The sequence below is a fragment of the Pongo pygmaeus genome, chromosome 3 (assembly GCF_028885625.2).
Source record: "Pongo pygmaeus isolate AG05252 chromosome 3, NHGRI_mPonPyg2-v2.0_pri, whole genome shotgun sequence".
NCBI classification, from domain to species: domain Eukaryota; kingdom Metazoa; phylum Chordata; class Mammalia; order Primates; family Hominidae; genus Pongo; species Pongo pygmaeus.
In genome coordinates, this window is record NC_072376.2 from 92,613,642 (window position 1) to 92,640,884 (window position 27,243).

General features: G+C 39.4%; 1 protein-coding gene and 1 pseudogene across 2 annotated transcripts in view; one reads left to right on the top strand and one right to left on the bottom strand.

Annotated features, from left to right (window-relative positions):
* Positions 1 to 27,243, top strand: part of CFAP299 (cilia and flagella associated protein 299) — a 702,620-nt gene that overhangs the window by 77,253 nt on the left and 598,124 nt on the right. The window lies entirely within an intron of this gene.
* Positions 20,727 to 23,259, bottom strand: LOC129035590 (zinc finger protein 341-like; annotated as a pseudogene).

The following is a 27,243-nucleotide window of genomic DNA, read 5'->3' on the forward strand; positions in this document are numbered from 1 at the left end:
GTATCTTTATAATAGAATGATTTATATTCCTTTGGGTATATACTCAGTATTGGAATTACTGGGTCAAATGCTATTTCTGTCTCTAGGTCTTTGAAGAATTGGCAAACAATGGTTGAATAATTTACACTCCCACCAACAGTGTAAAAGTGTTCCTTTTTCTCCACAACTTTGCCAATATCTGTTGTTTTTTGACTTTTTAATAATCACCATTCTGACTGGCATGAGATGGTATCTCATTGTGGTTTTGATTTGCCTTTCTCTAATGATCAGTGATGTTGAGCTTTTTCTTATATGTTTGTTGGCCGCATGTATGTCTTCTTTTGAAAAGTGTCTGTTCATGAAGCAAAGGACCTTTTGGTATGTAATGCAACATACTCACAGTTCTTGGGATTAGAGAATGGATATCCTTAATCCCATTAATGTAAGAAAGGGGCATTCTGCTTATCACAGGTAATTTATGTAAAATCTCAGGAATTTACCGAACATAGTTATTCACTATCAACTTCTATTCTTGGAAAATTGAAATGAGGCTAGTTTTCTGTGTACAATGTAATGTTTGAAATGCACCTTATGTAAAACATCAGGGAGAGTCTTTTCTTTTTGTGAGAATCAGTAAATGTCTATCAGTCAGGAGCAGAAGTGGAAATATTTTTGTGAGATTTTACAAGGAATTCATGTCAATTCACATGCGATTTTATGAGTGATGTAAGCTATTTCATATCCAGAGGAGTTATTCACGTTTAAAGTCTAAGTTCTATCGACATCACATGTCCATTTTGTGTTGGAGGATCAAAGTAGGTATTTCCTCTATGCAATAGTCTCTTTAACTGGGCAGAGCTGGAAGTCATCAGGCTACTTATGAGCCAGTTTTGGGAGACTAATCCCCATTCAGAGCTGCTAGAATTTGAAGGCCCTTTCATCTGCAGATCTTCTCTGGTTGCCTTTGTAATGGGATGGGTACCATATGTTGCCTTTTGCCCCATGTGGTAGTCCATTCCCTTCCAGGTTCATTTAGTGTTGTTGACAGCAGGGCCAGAAGATGGTGTCCTAGAGCCAAATATGTCCTGTGCCTCTATTTGTTGGAGGATCACTTTGAAAATATGCATGAACATCTGACTGCCTGCCAGCTGGCAACCTGGAAACACTTGGTTCCACTATCAGATCATCTTACATTAACTTATTTAATATGCAGGTGAGCAACTCCAAGTAGATCACAATTATTTGGTCTAGCAATCATAGAGCACCTATTTCGAGAAGTGCTGGTGTCTAGGAGTAAGTTAATTACTCACAATAGCTTCATAGGGGAAAAAGTCTGGAGAGATGAAAGTTAAAGATATCAGGAAGGTATATTTTGATTAGGGACGTTTAAGAAGAAGGCAAAAATGTTAAAAAATTATTTTGGGCTTCTATTCAGTCTTTTACAAATTAGACAACCATAGTGCATTAGGCTCTGTGCTGTAGGCTCTGGGAATACAATAGAAAACAAGACTTAGTTCTCACCCTCAAGAAGCTTGAAGACTAGAGAAATGAAAGGCATTACATTGTTGGTGGGAATGGAAAATGGAAAACAATTTGGCAGGTCTTCAAAAAGTTCAACGTAGAGTTACTATATGACCCAGCAATTCTACCAAACACATATTCAAGGGAATTAAAAAACTAAGTCCACTTAAAAACTCATATACAAATGTCAGTAGCAGTATTATTCATAGTAGTTAAAAGGTAGAAATTGTCCAACCCATCAACTGATGAATGGATAAAAAGTTTCGTACCTAAGTGTAATAAAATACTATTCAGTCATCAAAAGGTATAAAGTAGTGTTACATGCAACAACATGAAAAACCTTGAACACATTAGGCTAAGCAAAGGAGGCTAGAAAAAAAAAGACTACTTATTGCATGATACCATTTATATAAAATGTCCAGGATCAGTAAATCTATAGAGACAAGTAGATTCATGGTTTCCAAGGGCTGGATGGAAGGGAGATTGGACAATGACTGCTAATGAATATGAGGTTTCTTCTTGGTGTGATAAAATGTGTAATTAGACATTGGTGATAATTGCATAACTTTGTAAATATACTAAAATCTATTGAGTTGTGCACCTTAAAAGTGTGAATTTATAGTATGTGATTTAAATTTCAGTTCAAAAAGACAATTGCAATGGAAGATGATAATTGCAATCGTAAGTACTGTGGCAACATTTTGAAGTAATACAAAGTCAAGATTTGTGAGGGGACGTGAAGAATAAGAAAAATTCTTCTTAATGTTTGACCAGTAAATTGATTCTTAAAGGCTCAATTAGAGTTAATCAGGCAAAGAGGGGTGTGAGTGAACACATCCATTTTGCCTCAATCTTATGATAAACTCCCCTTATTCACAAATTATTTTCTTTACTTCTTTGTCTTAATTTGTACCTGTTCCTTCACTAAGGCCTTTTTTTCTCCAAAAACTATACCAACTAGAGGCACCCATTTCAACATTTACTGGGTTGATATCCAAGTTGATGATGTGGAGCAGGGTCGGGGGGATAGAGTAGATTCTTCATTCTCCTAGCTTTCTCATCCTTTGTTTCAAAATCATCTCTGCTCCACTATTATATAAACATCTCTGATTTCTTCTCTACGAGATTCATGCCACTGGTTATAGTAGCCATAAGACAGATGCTATAGACGTTGGAAGAAGGGATGGGAGTAATTTAGCTGATACCCATTTGTCAGGACAGGGAATTCTCTCCCCCAGGGACTGGCCATGGTTTTCTTGCATAAGTGCCAGATAATTTCTATTTATAGTGAGAAGTTCAGCTGATTGCCATGTGGTGGAGAGATGGAACTTCAATGTTCGTGACACACATTGACTGCTGTGTTCCTAGAGCCTAGTCAGTGGTTATAACTGAGTCATCCCTCAGGCTGGATACTTTCCTGGATTAGCTTGTAAGATAATCAGTTCTTCACTTTGGGTCACCTTATCTTATTGGGAAATGAATTCACCCCTCTTAAAACTGGTTCTGAGATAATGACCTTATTTTGCTAGAGCACAGTATCTGAAATGCAGATGATCGGAATAAGTGATAGCCCTGATGGATTCTATAATTGTGCTGGTTAGCTATTGCCATCTTCTTGGAAGACTATTAGATGAGTCTTTGGGAATTACTGTGAGGATTCACTTGATAGGAGACTCAGATGCTGTATATACATGGATCCCTATGATCTTTTTGTACTTGATAAAGAGGATTTCTGTGGTGATTTAGAGTAAGGTTCTTGTACCCTTTATTCTCAAGTATATCTGGAATAAAATATAAAAGCTGGATAAATCTCCAGCCTTTCTTATGCCATTCAATCTAGTTAATTTAGCATCTGTTAAATTCTATTTTCTGGTATAATGTATAGTTATCTCCTTCAATTTGTTTTTAACTATAGAAGGTAGAAATGTCTGTTAACTTATAAAATACTTTTAATTTTATGGAGATGAGCACTTTGGGAGGCTGAGATGGGAGAATTGCTTGAGCCCAAGAGTTCAAGACCAGCCTGGGCAACATAGTGAGACCCCAAATCTTAAAAAAAAATTATGGTGATGAAGTTGGATACAATTCCAGAGTTTGTTTTATATAAGAATGGCTTTATCCTGTCAACCTTATTTTATTTTTGTACATCATTTTATGATAAAAACTGAATATCATATACTTGAGAATTAAATGAGAAAATTTATGTATTTTAAGTGTTTGGTGAAATAACTTTAACTTTTTGCTTAGTATCATATTTTTAAATAGTTATTCTCATGGTTTGTTGCTTTCAAACCAAAACAATACAATTGTGATTTGTTGCAGATTAGCATCTCCAGGAAGCAGACAATGAGAATTAGGAGTGCACAAGGTTTGTTGAGAAAGCAACACCTGTGAAAGGAAAAGTGAGGAACAGGACTGAGCAGGGTCAGAGCCCTAACCTCAAACATTCAGAGAATCTCTCAGCACAGTGGAGAGCTCCACAGTACAAGTTATCCCACATGGGATGAAATAGCCAGGCGTTAGTATCTCCACTGTACTCATTGGCTGGGGACCACTAAGAAAAGTTGAGGCCAATCTTGAAAGGGTTAAAAGCCGGAGGCTGTCAGCTCACCAAGCTCCTCACAGCTGGCAGAAATTCATTTATACAAGGTATATCTGAGTGATGCATCTTGTAACATACAGATCTACTTCATGTGCACATGGAGCAGCTCCTCCAGAGCACAGAGGCCTCTCTTCATGAGAGGAAACTCACAGTAAAGTCAATGGGGTGAGCTACTGCCCCTGTCATTTCATAATCTTCCTCTTCCACTGTCCATTCTAAATCTCCTGCCTTTGTCTATCATCTTTCCAGGATTTTGTGATGTGACCCAAAATCCTTATTCATAAATGGCCTGAGGCCCTTATCATCCTACTCTACTCAGGCCCATGTTGATACATGTGTCATTCTCATTTAAAATTTAGGAAGAGTGTATGAACAGATGCCTAGGTGGTTCACCTGAGTTTGCCATGTATTCTTCCCTATCCCAATTCTATAACTGCAGTCCTTCTTTTTGCTGATCAGCATCAGTTACTCTACAAGATCATGTCTCCTCTTCTTGCTTGCTGCTTCCTGGGCACAAGATGCCCAAGGTGCCTAAGTGGCAGCCATAGCTTGTAGTTCAGTGAGACACTTGCTGTTTTCCTTGGTGAGTATCCTAGTGCATGCACATCAGTTTTGAATAGTATTGCTGCTGAGCTGGAGATTCATTGGTGCCTTCAGTGAACATTCCAGCGCTTTTAGCTGACAGCTTCTGGATAGTGCATGCATAATATGACCAGAGGACCCCATATTCATGAACACTCTCCTGTACCTATTTTCTACACAATGGGTATATCAGTTCATTCTTACACTGCTGTAAAGAAATATCTGAGACTGGGTAGTTTTTAAAGAAAAGAGGTTTAATTGGTTCATGATTCTGCAGGCTGTACAGGAAGCATGGCAGCATCTACTCAGCTTCTTGGGAGTCCTCAGGAAACTTACAATTATGGCAGAGGGTGAAGGGGAAGCTGGCATTTTACATGACCAGAGCAGGAGGAATAGAAAGGTGGGGAGGTGCCACACACTTTTAAACAACCAGATCTCATGAGAATTCACTATTCACAGAGTACTAAGGGGGAAATCTGACCCCATTATCCAATCACCTCCCACCAGGCCCCACCTTCAACACTGGGGATTACAATTTGACATGAGATTTGATGAGGACACAGATTCAAACCATATTATTCTGTCCCTGGGCTCCCCAAATCTCATGTCCCTCTCATGTTGCAAAACACAGTCATGCCTTCCCAACAGTCCCCCAAAGTCTTAACTCATTCCACCATTAGCCCAAAAGTCCACAGTCCAAAGTCATGTGAAACAAGGCTAGTCCCTTTTGCCTATGAGCCTGTAAAATCAAAAACAAATTAGTTACTTCCAGGATACAATGGGGGATAGGCATTAGGTAAGTACGCTTGTTCCAAAAGGGAGAAATTGGCCAGAAGAAAGGCGCTGCAGGCCCCATGCAAGTCTGAAACCCAGCAGGGCAGTCATTAAACCCTAAAGCTCCAACATAATCTCCCCTGACTCCATGTCTTACATCCACGGCATGCTGATGCAAGGGGGGCTCCCAAGGCCTTGAGCAGCTCCACCCCTGTGGCTTTGTGGATTCACCCCCACAGCTGCTGTCATGTGCTGGCATTGAGTGCCTGTGGCTTTTCCAGGCACAGGGTGCAACTTTTGGTGGCTCTACCACTCTGAGGTCTGGAGGATGGTAGCCCTCTTCTTACATCTCCACTAGGCACCACCCCAGTGGGGCCTCTGTGTGAGAGCTCTAACTCCACATTTCCCTTCCTCACTGCCCTAGAAGAGGTTCTCCATGAGGGTTCTGCCCCTGCTGCAGGTTTTTGCCTGGACATCCAGGCTTTATCATATATCCTCTGAAATCTGAGTAGAGGTTCCCAAGCCGCAACTCCTCCATTCTGCACACTTGTAGTCCTAACACCACATTGAAGCCATCAAGGCTATGGCTTGCATCCTCTGGAAGAATGGCCTGAGTTATACCTGAGCCCCTTTGAGCCACAGCTGGAGCTGGGGTGGCTAGGGTTTGGGATGCAGGGACTGGTGTCCTGAAGCTGCACAGGGTAGCGGGGCACTGGGCTTAACCCATAAAATTATTCAGTCCTCCTAGGCCTCCAGGCCTGTGATGGGAGGGGCTGCCACGAAGGTCTCTGAAATGCCTTTTGAGGCCTTTTCCCCATTATCTTGGCTATTAGCACCTGGCTCCTTTTTTGTTATGCAAATTTCTGCAGCCTGCTTGAATTTCTCCCCCCAAAATGAGTTTTTCTTTTCTATCACATGGCTAGGCTGCAAATTTTCCAAACTTTTATACTCTGTTTCTCTTTTATATATAAGTTCCAGTTTTAGATTATGTCTTTGCTCACACATATGAACACAGGTTTTTACAAGCAGCCAGGACATATCTGGAATGCTTTGTGCTTAGAAATTTCTTCTGCCAAATACCCTACATCATCACTCTCAAATTAAAAGTTCCACAGATCCTTAGAGCCAGGGCACAATGCAGCCAAATTCTTTGCTAGGACATAACAAAGTGATCTTTGCTCTGACATAACAAAGTGATCTTTGCTCCAGTTTCTAATAAGTTGCCTCTTTCAATCTGAGACCACTTCAGCCTACCTTCACTGTTCATATCACTACCAGCATTTTGGTTACAATCATTCAACAAGTATCTAGGAAACTTTAAGATTCCCCTCATTTTCCTGTCTTCATCTGGGTCTTCCACATTTTTCCCATTATCCAGTTTCAAACCTCTGCCCATTACCCAGTTCCAAAGCCGCTTCCACATTTTCTATTATCTTTATAGCAATACCCAACACCTAGTACCAATTTTCTTTATCAGTCCATTCTTGCATTGCTATAAAGAAATATCTAAGAGTGAGTAATTTATAAAGAAAAGAGGTCTAATTGGCTTATGATTCTTCAGACTATATAGGAAACAGGGCAACATTTGCTCAGTTTCTGGAGAGACCTCAGGAAACTTACAATCATGCTGAAAGGTGAAGGAGAAGCCAGCATTTCACATAGCCCTAGCAGGAGGAAGAGAGAGATGGAGGAGGTGTCACACATTTTTAAGCAACCAGATCTCACAAGAACTCACTGTCACAAAGACAGTACTATGGGGAAATCTGCCCCCATGATCCAATCACCTCCCAACAGGCCTCACCTCCAACACTGGAGATTACAGTTTGGCATGAGACTTGGTGGGAATGCAGATTCAAACCATATGAATGGGTTCCCTGGTTGGGATGCAACTTTGTATTGGATTTGATGCTTGTGTAGCAGGCATTCAGTGAGTCCCCAGATAGTAGTGCTGGCTAAGGCCAAAGAGGAGAAAAGCCAAACTCCGGAGTTGCGAGAAAATATATTTCTGTTTTAAGCCATCCTCTCTGTGATACTTTATTATAGCAGTCCTAGAGAACTAACATGTTGAGTGAGGCTGTAGTATATCAGGGAAAATGTATGAAGTGGCAGGCCCCCAGAGCTTTGTAGGGTTTATCTGCCCTCCTCTGGAGTGACCATGCCTTTTGAAAGCCAGGTACTACCCATTTCTTGTTCATCCTTTCCAATCAGCGTGATGTCACTGATGGAATCAATCAATGTGAAGTTCTGTGGGATGCCCAACCAGCCCAGATTCCATTATGACAGAGGACAGGAGAATAAACATAACCCCGAGACAAAATTGTAAATACATGTTATTGTCTGTTTAATGAGAATTCAAACTGATTTTGACTTTATTTCCTAATTAAGGCAGAAAAGAACTTATTCATGAAATCAATAGCTACATATTATCTATCTGAAGACACATTAGTCTGTTCCAGCAAGTAGCACTGCACCTGCAATTAGGGCTACTACTTGGAGGAGCTTGTGGTAGTCTACAGTTATTCTCCAGGATTCAACTTGGGGGTTGTGCCAGCTGCCATGTATGACAATCTGAATTAGACATTTCAGTCAGTGATCCCTGAGTGGCTGCATAGACACAGTGGACCTAGGATAAACTAACCCTTGGCCAGGACTTCATTTCTCATCTGACCCCCATAAGCTTCCACTCTAAGAGTGGGGCCACAGTGATTCTTTGGATCTCTAGATACCAGTCTCAGCTTGAATGCTGAATTCAGTAGCCCCTTAACTGTGTGGGTATTACATTTTCCTTTGTGTATACTCATTTGAGTAAATGCCTATAGGTCTCTTTGGGGGAGAAGAGAATCACTGCAATGTATACTTGCTATGGTGAATACTGGATGTGGTCACATATTTAGTCAACAAGTTCTTGGTCTAAAAACTGAATGATGTATGGATACCAGGCAATGCATCATGCTTTTTTACTGGAATGGCTGCCTTCAACCTCAAGTAACCATCTTTAATTTCTAACTATGATAAAAATTGAGTTATTCCTTTATTGACTGCCCATCTGTTTTGTTCAAGGATTACCATGTTCTATAAACCATCTTCATAACTTTCTGCTGTGCCCTTGGTGGTCATTGGGCATGTTACATCGTTGGTCCTTATGATAATTACAAGTCCCTGGTGTCTTATGGTTAAGTTCCATCACTTAGCTTCTCTTACATCAAGGTACTATTATGCCCATTGTGCTTAGGTAGCCTAGGTATGCAACAGGGCTTTTCTGCATTCAGCCCTGGAATGCATTGGAGAGCCACTACTGAACTTCTTAGTGATTCTGATGCTTCAGTAACTAGCACATTTTTTATGCTATTAATGACTGGCTATCTTCTGGGTTCTTCTATAGACCATGATCTTCTGGTGGGTTTTCTGGTCTCACACAATGTATTTATTCTAGGATTGCCGTTTTCCCGAGCCTTTTCATCTCTTCCTCAAAAGTCTCTCTCTGAAATTTAGGCCTTTGAACTGCACTCAATGTAGGCCATTGCTTGTTCCAGGTTTCTTGGAGTCACGCTAGCAGAGTTTGCCCCATCTTCTGGGGTCCGTACCAGAATGCAATGCCCTGTGTTCTGAGAAAGTGTCTTGTCAATAAACTCTGACTTATTTAGTCTTATTTCTGCTTTCTCTGATCTAGAATCCCCAGAATCTAGTCCAATGAGTCCCTCTAGTCTTGTTGGCACAAGTCCTAGGTCTTGCAGTATATGTGGGATAATATTCCTTTTTTTCTTATCAGACTTACCATGTCCCTATCTGTGACTTGACCATATTATCAGCCTGGTGGCCAGAAGTGTAACTCTGATAAGGGAACTGGGGATATCTCCTGAGGCACACACCTGCTTTTATGTGGGAGAAAGGCCTCTATTTACTTCTTACATTGCTGCTGCTAGTTGTGGGGGTTTGCTAGCTCCTATTGAAGAGCAGTGAGCTACTTCTTCAGGCTCAGAAGATTTAGAGATCTGGAAAGATCAAAATTTTCAAAAATGTCTACTCATTTGTCCCAATCCCATGTGTCAGGAGCTGAGATTTTCCTAATCAGAGCTCTGGTTTTGGTGTAACATACTTGCGCCTGCTGAACATTTGACTGCCTTTGGAACTCATTCACTGTGACTGTCAAATCCTGGCTTGATCTTCATCTTATTCTGCTTGTCCACTGCATGAAATGAGGGCTTCTTTATAAGCTAGCCAATGGACTCTGTGCCTCTTGAGACTTTGAATGCCTGAAATATCCTATTGGCTAGGGAATTCCCCTTCAGTGGCATGGCATCCCAGCTTAAAACATATGAATCTTTTTATATGTTTGCATATGACTTTGTCCTTGGCCTGTTTGCATATGACTTAACTGTGGGGATGTGGCCAGGGATGTGGACCTCATTACATCTTATTCGACTTGCCCACTTCATGAAATGAGGGCTTCCTTGTAAGCTAGTAAAGAGACTGGCAAATTCAGTGCTAGAGTGGCTCCAAGAAACCTGGAACAAGAAGTGGCCTGCACCAAGTGCAGTTCAAAGGCCTAAATTGCAGAGAGAGACTTTTGAGGAAGAGATTAAAGGCTCAGGAGAACAGCAATGCTGGAAGGGACATATTGTGTGAAACCAGAAGTCTCACCAGAAGATCATGGTCCATAGAAGAGCACAAAGGATACCCAGTAATTAAGGCCATTAACTTTTGCATTATTACCTGTAGGGCATCAATGCAATTTAACAACTAATTCCATTGTTCTTATATTCGTTATTCTCACATACATTCTGAATGCCTGAAACATCCTATTGGCTAGGACATTCCCCTTCAATGGCATGGCATCCCAGCTTACAACATGTGAATCTTTTAACAACTGGACCATACCTTGTGTTGGGCCTGTCTGCACATAACTTCGCTCCAGGGATGTGGCTGGGAATATGGACCTCATTACCAGAGAACTCATGGTAAGTGATCCAATCCTCAAGCCTCATCTTGCTGCTTCAGGCTGATCCACATGCAATCTGTCACAGACTAGCCTCTCTGAAATAAAGTCAAGAATTCAAAACATTAATTGAGAAGTATTAAACATAAAAGGAAAAGTGTGGAGGCAAGGTTGAACAAGGGCACCTTTCAGACCTTAATGCTCATGGGCAAAGTCTCTTCCAAACTAGTGAAGGGAATGCAAAGCAAAGATTGCCTGCTAGAGGGGCTCCACATTTGGTGGAAATGGTTAGGTTCTTGAGCCACCAATTTACTCAGTGCTTTGTATGGGCCACCCAGAAAACAATATGTCATGAGCTCAATTGCTGAGGCTGACAAAGAAAGAGTTAAGAACCAGAAGCCGTCAGCTGACTACTACTCCCAGCTAGGTAGCACATCCATTATTTTTTATAATTCATTTTTGAAAGTTAGATGTATTGATGTTTTTAAAGTGCTTAATTCAATGAGTTCTGACAAATGTATACAGTAGTGTCACTCTCACCACAATCAGGATAACATTTTCATTACCGCAAAAAGTTTCCTCTTGCCTCACTGTATTCTTTGTAGCCCCTGACAAACCAGCCATGTGATTTCTGTCTCTATAGTTTTGCCTTTTTTAAGAATGTTATATGAATGGAATCATAAATTATGTTGTCTTTTTTTCACTAATCATAAAGCTTTTGAGGCTTTTCTGTATGGTTGCATGAATGAGAAGTTTGCTTTTTTATTGTTGAGTGATATTGCATTTTCTGGTGGATAACAGTTTGTATACGTATCTGTTTTCCAGTCAATGGATAATTGGGTTGTTTCTAGTTTTTGGCTTTTCCAAATAAACTTCCTGTAAATATTTTAAAAAGGTCTTTTTAAGGAAATATATTTTCATATATCTTAAGTATATACCCAGGAATGTGATTACTGATTCATGTGGCAGCTGTATGTTTAATTTGATAAGATACTGTTATATTGTTTGCAAAGTGTCTGTATCATTTTACTCTCCTTAGTAAGGTATTAGAGTCCCAGTGGTCTACTTCTTTAAGAACACATGGTACTGACAGTTAAAAACATTTAGCCAGTATAACAGGTGTATTTCCCTAATGACTAATGATGCCAAACATCTTTTTTCTTCTTCGTCTTCTTCTTTTTTGTTGAGACTATTGTCACCCAGGTGACAATGCAATGGCATGATTTTGGCTCACTGCAACCTCTGCTTCCCAGGTTCAAATGATCCTCCTATCTCAGCCTCCTGAGTAGCTGGAATTACAGGCACCTGCCACCACACCTGGCTAATTTTTGTATGTTTAGTTGAGATGGTGTTTAACCACATTGGCCAGGCTGCTCTTGAACTCCTGACCTCAGGTGATCCACCTGCCTCGGCCTCCCAAAGTGAGCATCTTTTTATGTGCTTATTTTCCATCCATATCTCTTCTTTGGTGAAATGTTTTATTGATTTTAAGTGTTCTTTATATATTCCAATTACAACTTTTTCATCAGATATGAGTCTTGGAAATATTTTTTCAACATCTGTACCTTGTCTTTTTGTTTCCTTAATAGTGTCTTTTGAAGAGTAGATTTAAATTTTGATAAACTCCAGTTTATCAGTTTTTCTTTATGGTTCATGTATGTGTGTATTTCTGCGTGTCCTATGTAAGAATTATTTGAATTCCTAGTTACAAGTATCTTTCCTATATTTTCTTTTAAAACTTTAGAGTTCTAGGTTTCACATTTAAGCTTGTATTAATAATTTATTTTAAACTAATTTTGTAAATTTTGTTAGGTAAGAGGCTTTTTATTTTCTAATTTAAATATCCAATTGTTTCAGCACTATTCGTTGAAAAGACTATTCTTTTTCTATTGAATTTTGTAGGTACTTTTGTTGAAAATTCTTTGACTGTATATGTACCTGTCTATTTTTTGTGGATTTCTATTCTAGTCCATGGATTTATATGTCTATCTTTATGCCAACATCACATTGCCTCTAAGTTTTAAAATCAGATAATATGAGTCCTTAAACTTTTTTTTTTTTAAATGCTTAAAATTCTGGTTCCCTTGCTTTTCCATATAAAGTTTAGAATCACCTAAATTTGTAGAAATCATCTTGTTGATTCCTACAAATAAGCCTGCTGGGATTTTGCTAAAATAGGTATCAATTTGGAGAGAATTACATCTTAACATATTGAGTCTTCTGATCTATGAATGCTGTAAGTCTCTTCATTGATTTGGGTTTTATTTATTTCTGTCATCAATGTTTTATAGCTGTATTGATCCTAATAAAGACATACTTGAGACTGGGAAGAAAAAGAGGTTTAATTGGACTTACAGTTTCACATGACTGGGTAGGCCTCAGAATTATGGTGGGAGGTGAAAGGCACTTCTCACATGGCAGTGGCAAGACAATAATGAGGAAGAAGCAAAGGTGGAAACCCCTGATAAACCCAACAGATCTCATGAGACTTATTCACTATCACAAGAATAGCATGGGAAAGACTGGCCCCCATGATTCAATTACATCCACTGGGGTCCCTCCCACAACACCTGGGAATTCTGGGAGATACAATTAAAGTTGAGATTTGGGTGGGGGCACAGCCAAACCATATCAATAGCTTTCAGTATCTTGTAAATATTTTGTTAGATCTGTCCCTAGAAATTTCATTTTTTAATGCTCTTGTAAATAGAATTTTTAAAAGTCACTTTCTAATTGATTGTTGATAGTATATAGAAATAAAATTGATTTTTCTCTGTTAACCTTTCATCATGCAACTTTATTAAACTTATCAGTTCTACTGGCTATTTTCTGTGTGGTTTTGTATGCAGAAGATCATAAATTAAACGTTTTATTTCTCTATATCTAATTTGTGTGCTTTTATTATTATTATTTATTTTTCGTTCTTTAATGCGCTGCATAAAACCTCCAAGATAATGTGTAATAGAAGTAGAGAAGGGGATTTTTTTTTTCAGTTTTAAGAAGAAAGCATTCTCTCATTATTAAATATGTTAGCTTTAGTGGGTTTTTTTGTAGATACTCTTTATCAGTTTGAGGAAGTCTCCTACTAATCCTAGTTTACCAAGAGTATTTGACATGAATGGATATTAAATTTTGTCAGATGATATTTTTCTGTTTATTGAAAAAATCTTATGGTTTTTCAGATTCTTTACTTTTAGTTTGTTGATTAAGTGATTTACATTGATTGATTTTTCACAGGTTTAACCAACTTGCATTCCTGGGAGAAACCCAGTTTGCTCATGTTGTGTATATAATATTGGATTAAGTTTGCTAATATTTTGTTGAGAATTTTTACATCCACTTAATTAAGTAATTAATTAATTTTGATGTTGTGTGTATTTTTTAATTCATTTTATGTATTTGTCTTTAGTCTTTTTGTAAGGCCTTTTCTGATTTTGTATCAGTGTAATTCTGGCTTCAGAAATAATTTAGGATGTTTTACTGCTCTTCTACTTTTTGGAAATTTGTAGAGTTGATGTTATTTCTTCCTTAATTGATTGGTAGAGTTCACCAGTGAAGCCTTCTACCATTGGAGTTTTCTTTGAGAGAAGGCTTATAACTACAAACTCTATTTTTAAAATAGATAATAGGGAAAATCAGGTTCTTTCTTTCTTTCTAAATATGTTTGTAGTTTGTATCATTCAAGGTATTTGTTCATTTCACTTAACCAATCTATAGGCATAAAGTCATGCTTAATATCTTGTTATCATTTTAATATATGTAGTAGAATGTGTATGGATATTCATTTTTTATCTCTGATATTGGTAGGTCATTTTTAATCTATCAGTTTTAATGATCTTTTTAAAGAACCAGCTTTTTAACATGAATTGTTTTTTCTACTATTTTGTTGTTTTCTATTTTATTGATTTCTGCTCTTATTTTTATTATTTCTTCCTAGCTGCATTGTGATGAATTTGTTTTAGTTTTCTAGTGCTTTAATGTAGAATATTAGCTTATTGATTTTAAAGTATTCTTCTGCTATATAAACTTGAAATTCCATATGTTTTCCTTTATGCACTGATTTAGTTGGATTTCACAAATTTTGATGTTTGATGTTTGTTTTTATTTTCATTTCTATGTTTATTTTAATTTTCACTCAACTCGAAAGGCTTTATAATTTCCTTTATAACTCTTGAAGTATGTTGTTTAACGTCTAAATGTTAGAAAATTTTTCAAAGTGTCATTTTGATATTAATTTCTAGTTAAATTCTATTATGGAAGGAGAGTATTTTATATTCTTTCTGATTTAATTTTTTTACATTTATTGACATTTGCTTTATTTCCCAGTATATGGTCTATCTTAGTTGATGTTACAGGTTCATTTGCATGTGTATTCCTTCTTGTAGGTGTATTTTTAGGATTACTATTCTAAAAATAGCAATTAAGCCAAGTTGCTTGATTGTGTTGTTCAGGCCTTCTGTATCCTTACTGATTTCCTGTCTACTTATTCTAGCTATTACTTAGAGATGAATGTCATTATGTCCAACTATAATTATAGGTTCATCTGTATCTTTCAAAATATTATCTTTTTGATTTATGTATTTTGATATTCTGATGCTAGATACATATGCTTCATGATTTTTTATTTCTTCTTGAAATAAAATTGAGCTATATCATTGTTCAATATCATCTTCACTCTTGGCAAGATTTTTCTGATATTTATATAGACACTCAAGCTTTCTTTCAAACAGTATTTGCATAATATTTTTTTCCATCCTAACCTCTTTGAGCCTAAAATAAATTTACAGAGAAAACTATATAGACAAAATCCAATATTGGTGACAGCTCGCTAGTGATTAATTAAAGAGAAAATAAAATTACATTTAAAAAATTATGACAATTTTCTTCAGAATATTATTTAGATTCTGTCTCACTTTTTTTTTTTTTTTTTTTTTTTTTTTAGATAGAATCTCGCTCTGTTGCACAGGCTGGAATGCAGTGGCATGATCTTGGCTCACTGCAACCTCCACCTCCTGGGTTCCAATGATTCTCCTGCCTCAGCATCCCTAATAGCTGGGGTTAGAGGTGCACACCACCAACCTGGCTAATTTTTTGTATTTTTAATAGAGACAAGGATTTGCCATGTTGGCCAGGCTGGTCTCAAACTCCTGACCTCAGGTGATCCACCCACTTTGGCCTCCCAAAGTGCTGGGATTACAGGTATGAGCCACCATGCCTGGCCTCATTTTTGTTCTTATTTTAGCTGTCTGCCTAAATTTTATTTATTCATTCAGTAATCATCTACAATCTCTTTGTAAGCAAAAAGATCTCTTCTAAGATTTTGTTCCACTTTACCTGACCTCTGCTACTGCTTTTAATGAGAGTTTATGCATTTCTTAAAATGTTCCCTTTCTTTGGCCTTTATTACTTTGTGCCTCTTATTTGTCTTCTAGATATTCTAATATCTAGTATAATTGTTTTACCATTTCCTTTTCTCTCACTAATTTGGATCTCTCCCAAATGACATTTCTCTCATTTACACCTCTTTTATATTCCACTACTTCAATATGTCACACACTTTTATGTCTTCTATTAACTTTGATCAGATGTTCAAGGATGTCCGTTCTTTTGGGCTTTCAGCTCCATATCTACTTCTTATAGTTATTTTTTGTCAAACCAATAACAAAATGCCTTTAAAAATAGCTCATTATTTTTCTTTCACTGAATTCTATTTCCCATGCCAAAATGCCATTTTTATTATGATAATACCGTCTTTTTGGCCCTATAGAGTTTATATGTTAGAGTATCTTCAAAATCTCCTTGACGAAAAATTCTAATTGGTAATGAAAAATGGACTCTTGCTGATTCTTTTATTTATAATTACTCTTAACATATACATTTTTAAAATTCTTCTTCTAAATTGCTAATCCAGTCAAACCAATTGACTCAGTTTGTTGAAATGCCTTACCTGGTTGTTCAGTCTCAACATCCTTCATAGTTCTTTATGACCTGCTGCCCGATTATGCTTCTGGGAAATAGTTTCAAAACATTTCCTTCCTCCTGTTCCTTTTTCCTTCTACTGTCTTCCTTCTGCCTATCAGCTGTCTATAATCTGCATTCCTACAAAATAATTTGAGGCAATTAACAAGGGAAATGTGTGTATCTTATGACAAGAAGATTTTAAAAGATGGAGAGAAAGAAAAGGTTGAAGAAATGGAGCGAAGCTGAGGTTGAGGTTAGTGTTCAAAATGTGTGCCAGATTTAAAAGAGAAAAATAAGCTAGCCATAGGCAAAAGATTGAAACTGGACCCCTTCCTCACACCATATTCAAAAATCACCTCAAGATGGATTAAAGTCTTAAATGTAAAACCGAAAACTATAAAAACTCTGGAAGACAACCTAGGCAATACCATTCTGGACATAAAATGGGCAAATATTTCATGATGGAGAAAGCAATTGCAATGAAAGCAAAACTGCTTGTCAGTCAACAGCAATTGCAATGAAAGCAAAAACTGACAAATGAGACCTAATTAACTACAGTGTTTCTGCATAACAAAAGAAACTATCAACAGAGTAAGCAGACAACCTACAGAATTGGAGAAAATTTTTGAAAACTATGCATCTGACAAAGGTCTACTACCCAGTATCTATAAGGAACTTAAACAAATTTACAAGAACAAAACAAACAAGCCCATTAAAAAGTAGGCAAAGGACATGAACAGACACTTTTCAAAAGAAGACATACATGCAGCCAACAGGGATATGAAAAAAAGGCTCGTATCACTAATCCTTAGAGAAATGCAAATCAAAACCACAAATGAGAATATCTCACACAAGTCAGAATGGCTATTACTAAAAAAGTCAAAAAATAACAGGGTGTGGAGAAAAGGGAACACTCATACACCGTTGGGGGGGACTGCGAATTAGTTCAACCATTGTGGAAAGCCTCGTGGCAGTTCCTCAACAAGCTAAAAACAGAACTACCATCTGACCCAGCAATCCCATTATGGGTTTATATTTATATTCCCAAAGGAATATAAATCATTTTATCATAAAAACACTTGCACATGTATGTTCACTGCAGCACTATTCACAATTGCAGAAATATAGAATCAACTTAAATGCCCATCAATGACAGACTGGATAAAGAAAAGGTGGTACATATACACCACAGAATACTATGCAGCCATAAAAAATAATTGGATTATGTCCTCTGCAGGGACATAAATGGATATGGAGGACATTATCCCTAGCAAACTAATGCAGCAACAGAAAACCAAGTATTGTATGTTCTTACTTATAAGTGGGAACTAAATGATCAGAACACATGGACACAAAGAGGGGAATGACAGACACTAGGGCCTACTTGAGGGTGGAGGGTGGGAGGAGGGAGAGGAACAACAACAACAAAATAGCTGTTGGGCACTAGGCTTAGTACCTGGGTGACAGAATAATCTGTATATCAAACCCCTGTGACGTAAGTTTACTTATGGAACAAACCTGCACATGTACCCCAGAATATAAAATAAAAGTTTAAAAATAAAAAAAGAAAGAAAAATATTGACGTCACATAATTCAGTGTCCACCCAGAACGACAAAACCATTGAGCAGGTGAAGCATAGATATTTCTGATTGTAATATCTAAGATTAATTTTTCTTTCAAGGAATCATATAGTGAGAACCTAGCATGACAGAGTGAACCATAATTTCCATCAACATTTTAATAGATATTAAGATATCAAGTTTTACAGAAAAAGAGCAACTCTGTTTTGACCTGTAGGATCAATAATACATTTTGTAATGTTTGATTGTGATAGTCTTGACATTATCACAATAGTCTTGGATTGCCTTCCTTGTTGTTTAAGAAAAAAGCAACTTTCCACTTAAAGACCGTATCAAGTTTTCTAATTTATCAAAATTTATCTTTCATTATTATTTGTTAAGCAACTATATTGAGCAATTGTCGTAAATTGACATTAGCCATCAGAGACACTGCTGTTTGTGCTTTTGTTCATTCAAATAGTTTTATCTATCTGTTTTTTTTGTTGTTATCTTTCCCTCATTAGAATTTAAGAAGATGCTGATTTTCAATAATTAATATTGTTCTTGTGCTATTTTCGATGTCCACTTGATTGGGCTCTGATGAGACATTCAATATAACATGGTAGAAGATCTTAGCAAGGTTTCTATAATATAGTTAGTTACAAGGCTCAAGACACCATTGAATCTGCTTGGCTTTTACTTTCACTCAAAATGTTTTACTTAGATAAGGCTCATTTTTCCTCCCAGGATTGTTTTCATTTTTTACATCTTCCTTTAGCCATTCCTTACAATCTCCTCCTGCCCCTACAAACACACACAAATACATCAAAGATGTGAATCTGTTCTACTACCTAATTACTCATATTTTCTACTAACCAGAGGATCAGAACTTTTAATTCATATAATGTAAAGGATGATTGGTAGGCATAGGGACATATGTTTTTATTTTTTCTGGTGAGGACTATGCTGAGAATTAAAAACAAAATTATTTAGTAGTTTCTATATTATTCATAAATATTTTGAATAATGTTGCTATTAGGAAGCCAATCTTGAGTTTATGAACAGTCTGGCATTCAGTTAGTAATGTTTTACTTGTAATTTTTGAATGAAACTGTCAAGTTATACCATTGACACAATGAACTTATTTTGTCTACATTGTTAGCTACTTGTGATCTCCTGGGAGCTGGGGTAAGCTAGAAAGAAATAGGCTTGCTGTAGTATCTATTTCAGGAGATGAGAGGAAAAACACCTAACTAATGATCAAGTAGGACAAAGAGTTTCATGCATGGCTTAGGAGAAGAGAAGTAAATTGAAGGAAGGAAGGTAATTGTTCCGAAAAATTAGTACATGAACCAAGAATTTTGAAGGATTCATTGTATTTGTTTCAGGAAGCAAAGTTGATATCAGCTCCCCATTCCCACCACCTTTCTAATTTAAGCACGTCAGGAACATAGAGTTAAGTCAATGTGCTCCTCATTCTGTAGCATTATCACCATGAGTCCCTGCTAGGTGCTTTTTAAATTAAATTTTATTTTAAAATGTTTTCCCTCTTTATACCCCATTTATTTATTTAAATCAACACATGAAAAATTATATATATTTGTATGTATTTAATTTGCTTACATTTAATTGAAAAAAATATATATTTAGGGTATAAAAAGTGATGTTTTGATATATGTATACATTGTGGAATGATTAAATCAAGCTATTACATACCCATCATCTCACATCCCTGTTATTGTTTATGATGAGAACAATTAATATCCACTCTTTCAGCAATTTTTGAGTATACTACACTTTATTATTAACGAAGCCACCATGCTGTGCCATACATCTTGAGAACTTATTCCTTCTGTGTGACTGAAACTTTGTATCCTTCACCAATATCTCATTCCCCATCCCTCTCCAGTCTCTGGCAACCATTTTCATCTCCATTTCCAATTACATTTCTCTTCATCCACATACAACTACTCCAGAATATTTATTTTCTTTTGTTTTATTGTTTTCATACATTTATTTAAACATATGGTTTTCTAGAGAAAAATCGCGATTACATTTATACAGAAATATGAATTACACTACATATGCTATATTTCTTTCTTTTTTTTTTAATGACAGCAACATTTATTGAGCAAGCCCCTGGATCCCCAGGACAACCCTATGAGGTAGTTGTATCGTAAGCCCCATTGTACAGATGAGGAACACGGGGCTCAGAGAGGTGAAGTGACTTGCCCGAGGTCACAAGGCAAGTGCATGGCAACTCTTGGAATTGAAGCCAGATCTGTCTCACAGCTGCAGTCCAGCCATGACACTTGAGTGCCTCCTAAAAGCCTACATCACAGAGCTGTCTGAGGATGCTGTGGGGAACCGTCTGTGGAAAGGTACAACAGATAAACTCCAAAGAGCTTATGGCAGGCCTCCTGAAGAGCAGCGGACTAGAGCCCACCCGGAGGCAGCCTGGAGGCACAGTGGTGGGACTGCCCTGTCTTCTCTCCCAGGGGAGGCAACTACCAGCCTAGACCAGTGGGACGCTGGGCTACTCAGGCTCCAGCCATGTCTCTCTTGCTGTGGCTCTGCCCAGAAACCGTGGGTGGCCCTGCCTCTGACCCCAGAATGTTGCAGGGCTTTCCAGCAGGAGAGGGGACACCGGAAGGCGGCCATGGGCCAAGGTTTATGAATGACATTCAGAAGGATTTCTGCCAATGGCTCGATGGCTCGCTTCCACTGGGAAGGATCTCCAGTCTGCCCCCAGGGAGCCTGGACCCAAACATGAGCATCAGGCCTGCCCAGGAAACGGACACCCCGGGTCCGTCACTCTGAGGCCTGGATGTAGACGGGCGCAGCGAGCATGGCACACGGGCCCTCGGCCCCGGCCTGCAGTCCCGCCAGAGCCAGGTTGGAGCCCAGCCCCTCAGCTGTCCAGGTACCACCAGCTCAGGTTCCGTGCCCACCGCACCACCCACGACAATGGAAAGCACTGCGTTCGGCTGGGCGAAGGGCGGCTTGCCCGGGACGGCCTCGGGCACCAGCCCAGCTCCTGCGTCCTTCAGCTCTTCCAGCCCCAGCAGGTCAGGCAAGGGGGTCACCACCTTGCGCCCACCACTGCCGCCACGGCGCGGGGCTGCCCTCTTCTCGAGGGCAGTGGTGGGGGGTGCCGCCGGGTTTGCAGCTCCTTGTCCTTCTGGGGGCCGACACGACAGCGGTGATCTTTGAGGTATTTGTGACAGAAAAAGCCCTTGGCGCAGCCAGCACAGCGGAACTTGTAGTAGCCCGTGTGGGCGCGCTGGTGCTCGGCGAGGTGGGCACGGCGGCTGAAGGACTTGCTGCACAGGGCGCATTTGTGGAGCTTCATGCCGGAGTGGGAGAGGACATGGGCCTTCAGCTTGTCCGGCCGGTTGAACTCCTTACCGCAGCCTGTGTGCGTCGATAAAGGGCATTTATATTTCTTGAAGGGCTGGTGGATCAACATGTGTCTCTTCAGTTTGTCCTTGCGGTTGAATGCAGACTCACACACTGAGCATTTGTAGGGCTTCTCGCCTGAGTGGTTGTGAGCGTGCAGTTTGAGGTAATGCACCCGCCGGGAGGACTTCTTGCACACCTGGCCCTTGAACCTGCCCCCGCTGCGGTGGGTTGGCAGATGACGCTGCAGGTAGCGTTCACAAGGAAAGACCTTCTAGCAGTGTGGTCAGGGGAAGTTGTGAGTGGCGGTCTGCAGGTGATGCTCCAGGGCCTCCGGGGTGGATATTTGTTGACACGTTTGACACACTTGTAGACAGCACTGTCCTTCTTGGGGCTGTGCTGTGGTAGGAGGCTGTGGGAGTACGGGTGCACGCCCAGGTCGTACAGCGGGGGGAAGTCCTTGTTGCAGAGGTGGCTGGGGTAGCTCAGCTCCTCCTGGTGGCTCTTGATGTGCTCCAGAAATGTGTCGAGCTTTGGGAACGTCTGGGCACAGCTTTTGACCACACACTTGTACACCTGCTCGTTCTTATGCTGGGTCATATGTGACTTGAGCTGGAAATAGGTGCTGAACTTGCTGGGTCAGAACTGGAACAAGTAGGAGCAGTAGATGAGGACTACCTGCTTGGGTTCCGGCTTGCCTCTTGCCCTCGCCGGCTGTGGGCAAGGCCTGGGGCTGTGGTGTGCTCGGCAGGGGCTGGCCCAACCCTGTGTTTTCCTCGTTCTCCTGCCTACTGGGTTTCAGGGCCAAGACCTGTACAGTCACAGAGTTTTGAGACACAGTGCCACCACTGTGTCCTGGAGGCCATACCTTGTGGGTCTGCATGTGTTTCTTAACATTAGACTTCTGGGCAAAGGTACGGCCACATGCCATACATTGGAAGGGCTTCTCACCTGTGTGGCTTCAGATGTGCTGCTGCAGTTTTTGGTGAATGACTTGTCACAGTATGGGCACTTGAGTTTCTGAGGCTTTGGCTTCCCTGTAGCTTCCGGGAGTCCCCTGGCACCTTTAGCCCGTGGGGTCTTCAGCATTGGTGGAGAGTCAAAGGTGGCCATGGTGCCCCCGGTGGCACTGGTCATGTGGCAGCAGGGTTTGGTCCTTTGGGTTTGAATCCCTGTTTGCCAGGGCTGTACACTGCAGGGGTGGGGTGTACTGGAGCCTCCACACACTGGTTTGGCACCTCCAGGGGTGGGTAGGGCTGCATCCCCAGTGCCTGGATCTCCACCGTTCCACTCCCAGCCAGGAGTGCAGCAGCACTGTACACCTTCACCACACCATTCCCACCAGGATTGGGATGTCCAGGGGGCCCAGGCTCTGGGGTGGAGGTGGTGAGGGCAGTGGTGGAGGAGGGGATGAAGGCTGGGTGAGGTGGCTGGGCACAGAATGCATGTTCAGGCTGCTCTGCACAGGTTGGGGGCCCTAGGGCATGGGCTGGTCCAGGGATGTGAAGCCTGAAATGGCAGACATGAGCACATCATTGCTTACCAAGATGTTCCCCTGGATCAGTGGGGACGGGGGCGCTGTGATATATGTGGAGATCTGGCAATTGGCAGGAGGTGAGGCCTGCTGGACCGCTGTGGGTGCTGCCGAAGGTGTGTAGATTGTGTAGATACTGTTGGTGACCAGCGAGACTGTGGCCAGGTCGGGGGCATTTCCTTGGCACTGTTCCCACTTGTGGGTCATAAACACTGGCAGCGAGTTGAATTGCTTCTTACACTTCCCACAGAGAAAGACATCCTCATCATCCAATGGCTGGATAGCAGTGGGTGCGTTGACACTCTGGCCTCTGGGATCAGGGACTGCTCCTTGGTCATCCAGTAATGATGGGACAGCTAGAACGGTCTGGTTGTCCATTCCCTCCAGGGCCTTAAAGATCACCTGCACCATCTTGGAGCCCCTATATTTCTTATAATTAATCAATAGATTTTTTGGGGAGGTAGGGTTTCTATGCTGTTAGTCATACCATTTGCAAACAATGATGTTTCTATTTCTTCCAATCGTATTTCGTTAATTTATTTTTCTTTCTTTTTAAATTATTCTTGTAAGGCATTGTAGTACATGAATAAATGTAAATATTAATAGTGTACCTTCCTTGTGTTGTTTTTTATTTTAAAGGGATAATGTGTACTATTTCCCTTTTTACAGTAATATGTGTGTGTGTACATGTGTTTGTGTGTGTTTAACATGGAAAGTTCCCTTTTATATGCTCTTTAGTAAGTCAGATGATCATACCGTTTTCTTCTTCTTTATTAAGTGTTGAAAGACATTTAAGGAATTTCTAATACGAAATCCTCCTTTTATGCCTGGGATAAGCTCAACTGGGTCATTTATTATCTTTATTATTCACTGCTGGATTGGGTTAGATAATAATTTATCTGGATTGTCTTTTGGATTTTCTACCCAGTATTATCTGCTAATCATTACTACCTAGTATTACAATAATGAACAGTTCTTCTCTTTAGAGCTTCACTTTCTAATCACCCTAAACTCCAACTTACTCCATCTTTGGGTTTGAGTTAGTCTTTCCGAAGTCCCATTTTAAGAGTCTAAGGATTTATTAAAGCACACTCCGTTATCATAGTTCTGATCCCACACCTGGGAAACTAAAAATTAAGGCAATTTGCAGCTGTGGAACATTGTAGTCCAAGCAAGAGACCTGTGCTTAGAGCGGCCAAAGACCAGATCAGAAATTGAATGGTATTTGAGGAGTGAATTAAAAAATTGAATATATTTTGTTTTAGTTGCATCGGGTCAACAGGGATAAGTACAGTGATAATACTTTAGCCGAAATGTTTATTTGAGGAGAAAGCCTTGATTCTGTCATTGAGAAAACAAAATAGACTGAATGACTCATATTCTGATACCACATTGGCTAACTGAGTTCATTACTTTGTGCTTTTATTGCTTAACTGGTAATAAAAATAGCTAACCTTATTGAACACATTCAAATATTCAGACAGTACTAAAATCCTTTTATAAGCATTTACTATTTAATTCTTTAAACACATTTTATGGATGTTGAAATTGAGGCACAGAAGGTTAAGAAAGTGCCTAAAGTCTTTCAATTAGCACATGGTAGAGCTGGAACTGAAATTGAAGCATAGTGTCTCCAGAGTCCCTGGTGGTTTCCAGTTTAATAATTGACAACCAGAGTGATTTTTCCAGATTTATTAACATAGATTTATTGAGGTATAATTGACAAAAATTATACATATTTATAGTATGCAATGTGATGTTTTGAAGTACATATACATTATGAAATGATTATTATAATCAAGCTTATTAACATTTCCATCACAGTACCTTTATTTTATGGTGAGAATATTTAAGGTCTACTTTCTTAGCAGATTTCAAGTATACAATATGGTGTTATTAACTATAGTTGCTATTCTGTACATTGTATCTCCAGAACTTACTCATTCTAGATTATTGAAACTGTATAGCCTTTGACTGACATCTCCCGATTTACCCTACCCCCCAACCCCCTGGCAACCATCTGTTCTCTGCTTTTATGAGTTTTACTTTTTATATTCCACATATAAGTGAGATCAAACAGTATTTGTCTTTCTGTGCCTGGCTTATTTCACTTGACATAATGTCCTCCAGGTTCATAGTGATGTTGCAGATGATAGGATTTTCTTTATTTTGAAGGCTGAGCAATTCCCTCCTCTCTCTCTCTCTCTCTCTCTATATATATATATATATATATATATGTATGTGTGTGTATATATACATGTACACATATATACACACACACATATATCCTGCATTTTCTTTATGCATTCATCTATTGATGGATACTTAGGTTGATTCTATATCTTGGTTCTTGTGAATAATGCTGCAGTGAATATGGGAGTGCAGATATCTTTTCAACATGCTAATTTCATTTCCTTGTATACTAAGAACTTGGATTGCTGGATTATGTGGTAGTTCTATTTTTAATTTTTTGAGACTCTTCATAGTATTTTGCATAATGGCTATACCAAGTTGTATTCCTACCAATAGTATGCAAGGATTCCCTTTTCTCCACATACTTGCCAAAGCTTGTTATCTTTTGTCTTTTTGACAATAGCCATTCTAACAGGTGTGACGTGTTATCTCATTGTGGTTCTGATTTGCTTTCCCTGATGACTAGTGATGTTGAGCACTTTTTCATAACAGTCACACGCTGTATAACAACATTTTGGTCAATGACAGACTGCGTATGCAAGGTGGTCCCATATGATTATAATGAACCTAAAAAATTCTTATTTCTTAGTGATGTCATAGTGCAATGCATTATTCATATGTTTGTGGTGATGCTGGTATGAAGAAACTGCTGTGCTGCCAGTCATATAAAATTATGGCACAGATGCTGGGTGTGGTGGCTCATGCCTTTAATCCTAGCACTTCGGTAGGCTAAGATGGGAGTATTGCTTGATCCCAGGAGTTTGAGACCAGCCTGGGCAATATAGTGAGTCCCCTATCTCTACAAAAATTACAAAATTAGCCAGGCATGGTGGGACATGCCACAGACACTCAATGTTAGCCAGTGAAGAAAGCTAGGAGGTGGTGTGTACCCCACAAAGCCACAGGGGTGTAGCTGCCCAAGGCCATGGGAGCCCATCTCTTGCATCAGTGTGACATGGAGTCAGAGGAGATCATTTTGGACCTTGTGACCTGGATTTGAGACATGGAGTCAAAGGAGGTCATTTTGGAACTTTAAGATATGACTTCCCTATTGGATTTCTGACTTAGCGCTTTTGGGCCTTAGGCCTTTCTTTGTCCTGTAGCCCTTTCATTTTGGCCGATTTCTTCCATTTGGAATGGGGGTGTATTTACCAGATGCCTTTACCTCCATTGTATCTAAGAAGTAACTAACTTGCTATTGATTTTACAGGCTCATAGGTGGAAGGGACTTGCCTTGTCTCAGATAAGACTTTGGGCTTGGACTTTTGGGTTAATACTAGAATGAGTTAAGACTTTGGGGGACTGTTGGAAGGGCATGATTGTGTTTTGAAATGTGAGGACATGAGATTTGGGAGGGGCCAGGGGCAGAATAATATAGTTCGGCTGTGTCCCCACCCAAACCTCATCTTGAATTGTAATCCCCATGTGTTGGGGGTGGGATCTTGTGCAAGGCGATTAGATCAAGAGAGTGATTCCTCCATACTGTTCTCATGATAGTGAGTGAGTTCTCACAAGATTTGATGACTTTATTAAGGGGCTTTTCCCTGCCTTCACTTGACACTTCTCCTTGCTGCCGTCATGTGAAGAAAGATGTGTTTGCTTCCCCTTCTGCCATGATTGTAAGATTCCTGAGGCCTTCCCAGCCATGCTGAACTGTGAGTCAATTAAACTTCTTCCTTTTATAAATTACTCAGTCTTGGGTATGTCTTTATTAGCAGCATGAGAATGGACTAATACAGACCCTATCTCAAAAATGAAAAAAAAAAGTGTAGCATATATAATTGTGTATCGTACATACTACTTGATAATATTAACAAATGATTATTTTACTGGTTTACATATTTAATATACTATTTATCATTATTTTAGAGTGCACTCCTTCTACTTATTTAAAAAAAAGTTAACTGTAAAACAGCCTCAGGCAGGTCCTTCAGGAAATATTCCAGAAGAAGGTATTGTTATCATAGGAGATGACAGCTCTATGGCTGTTATTACCCCTGAAGACTTTCCAGTGGGACGAGACATGGAGAGGGAAGACAGTGATACTGATGATCCTGACCCTGTGTAGGCTTAGGCTAATGTCTAAGCATAATGTTTATGTCTTAGTTTTTTAACAAAAAAGTTTTAAAAGCAAAAAATAAAATACAAATTTTAAAAATAGAAAAATGCTTATAGAATCAGGATATTAAAAAAAGAAAATAT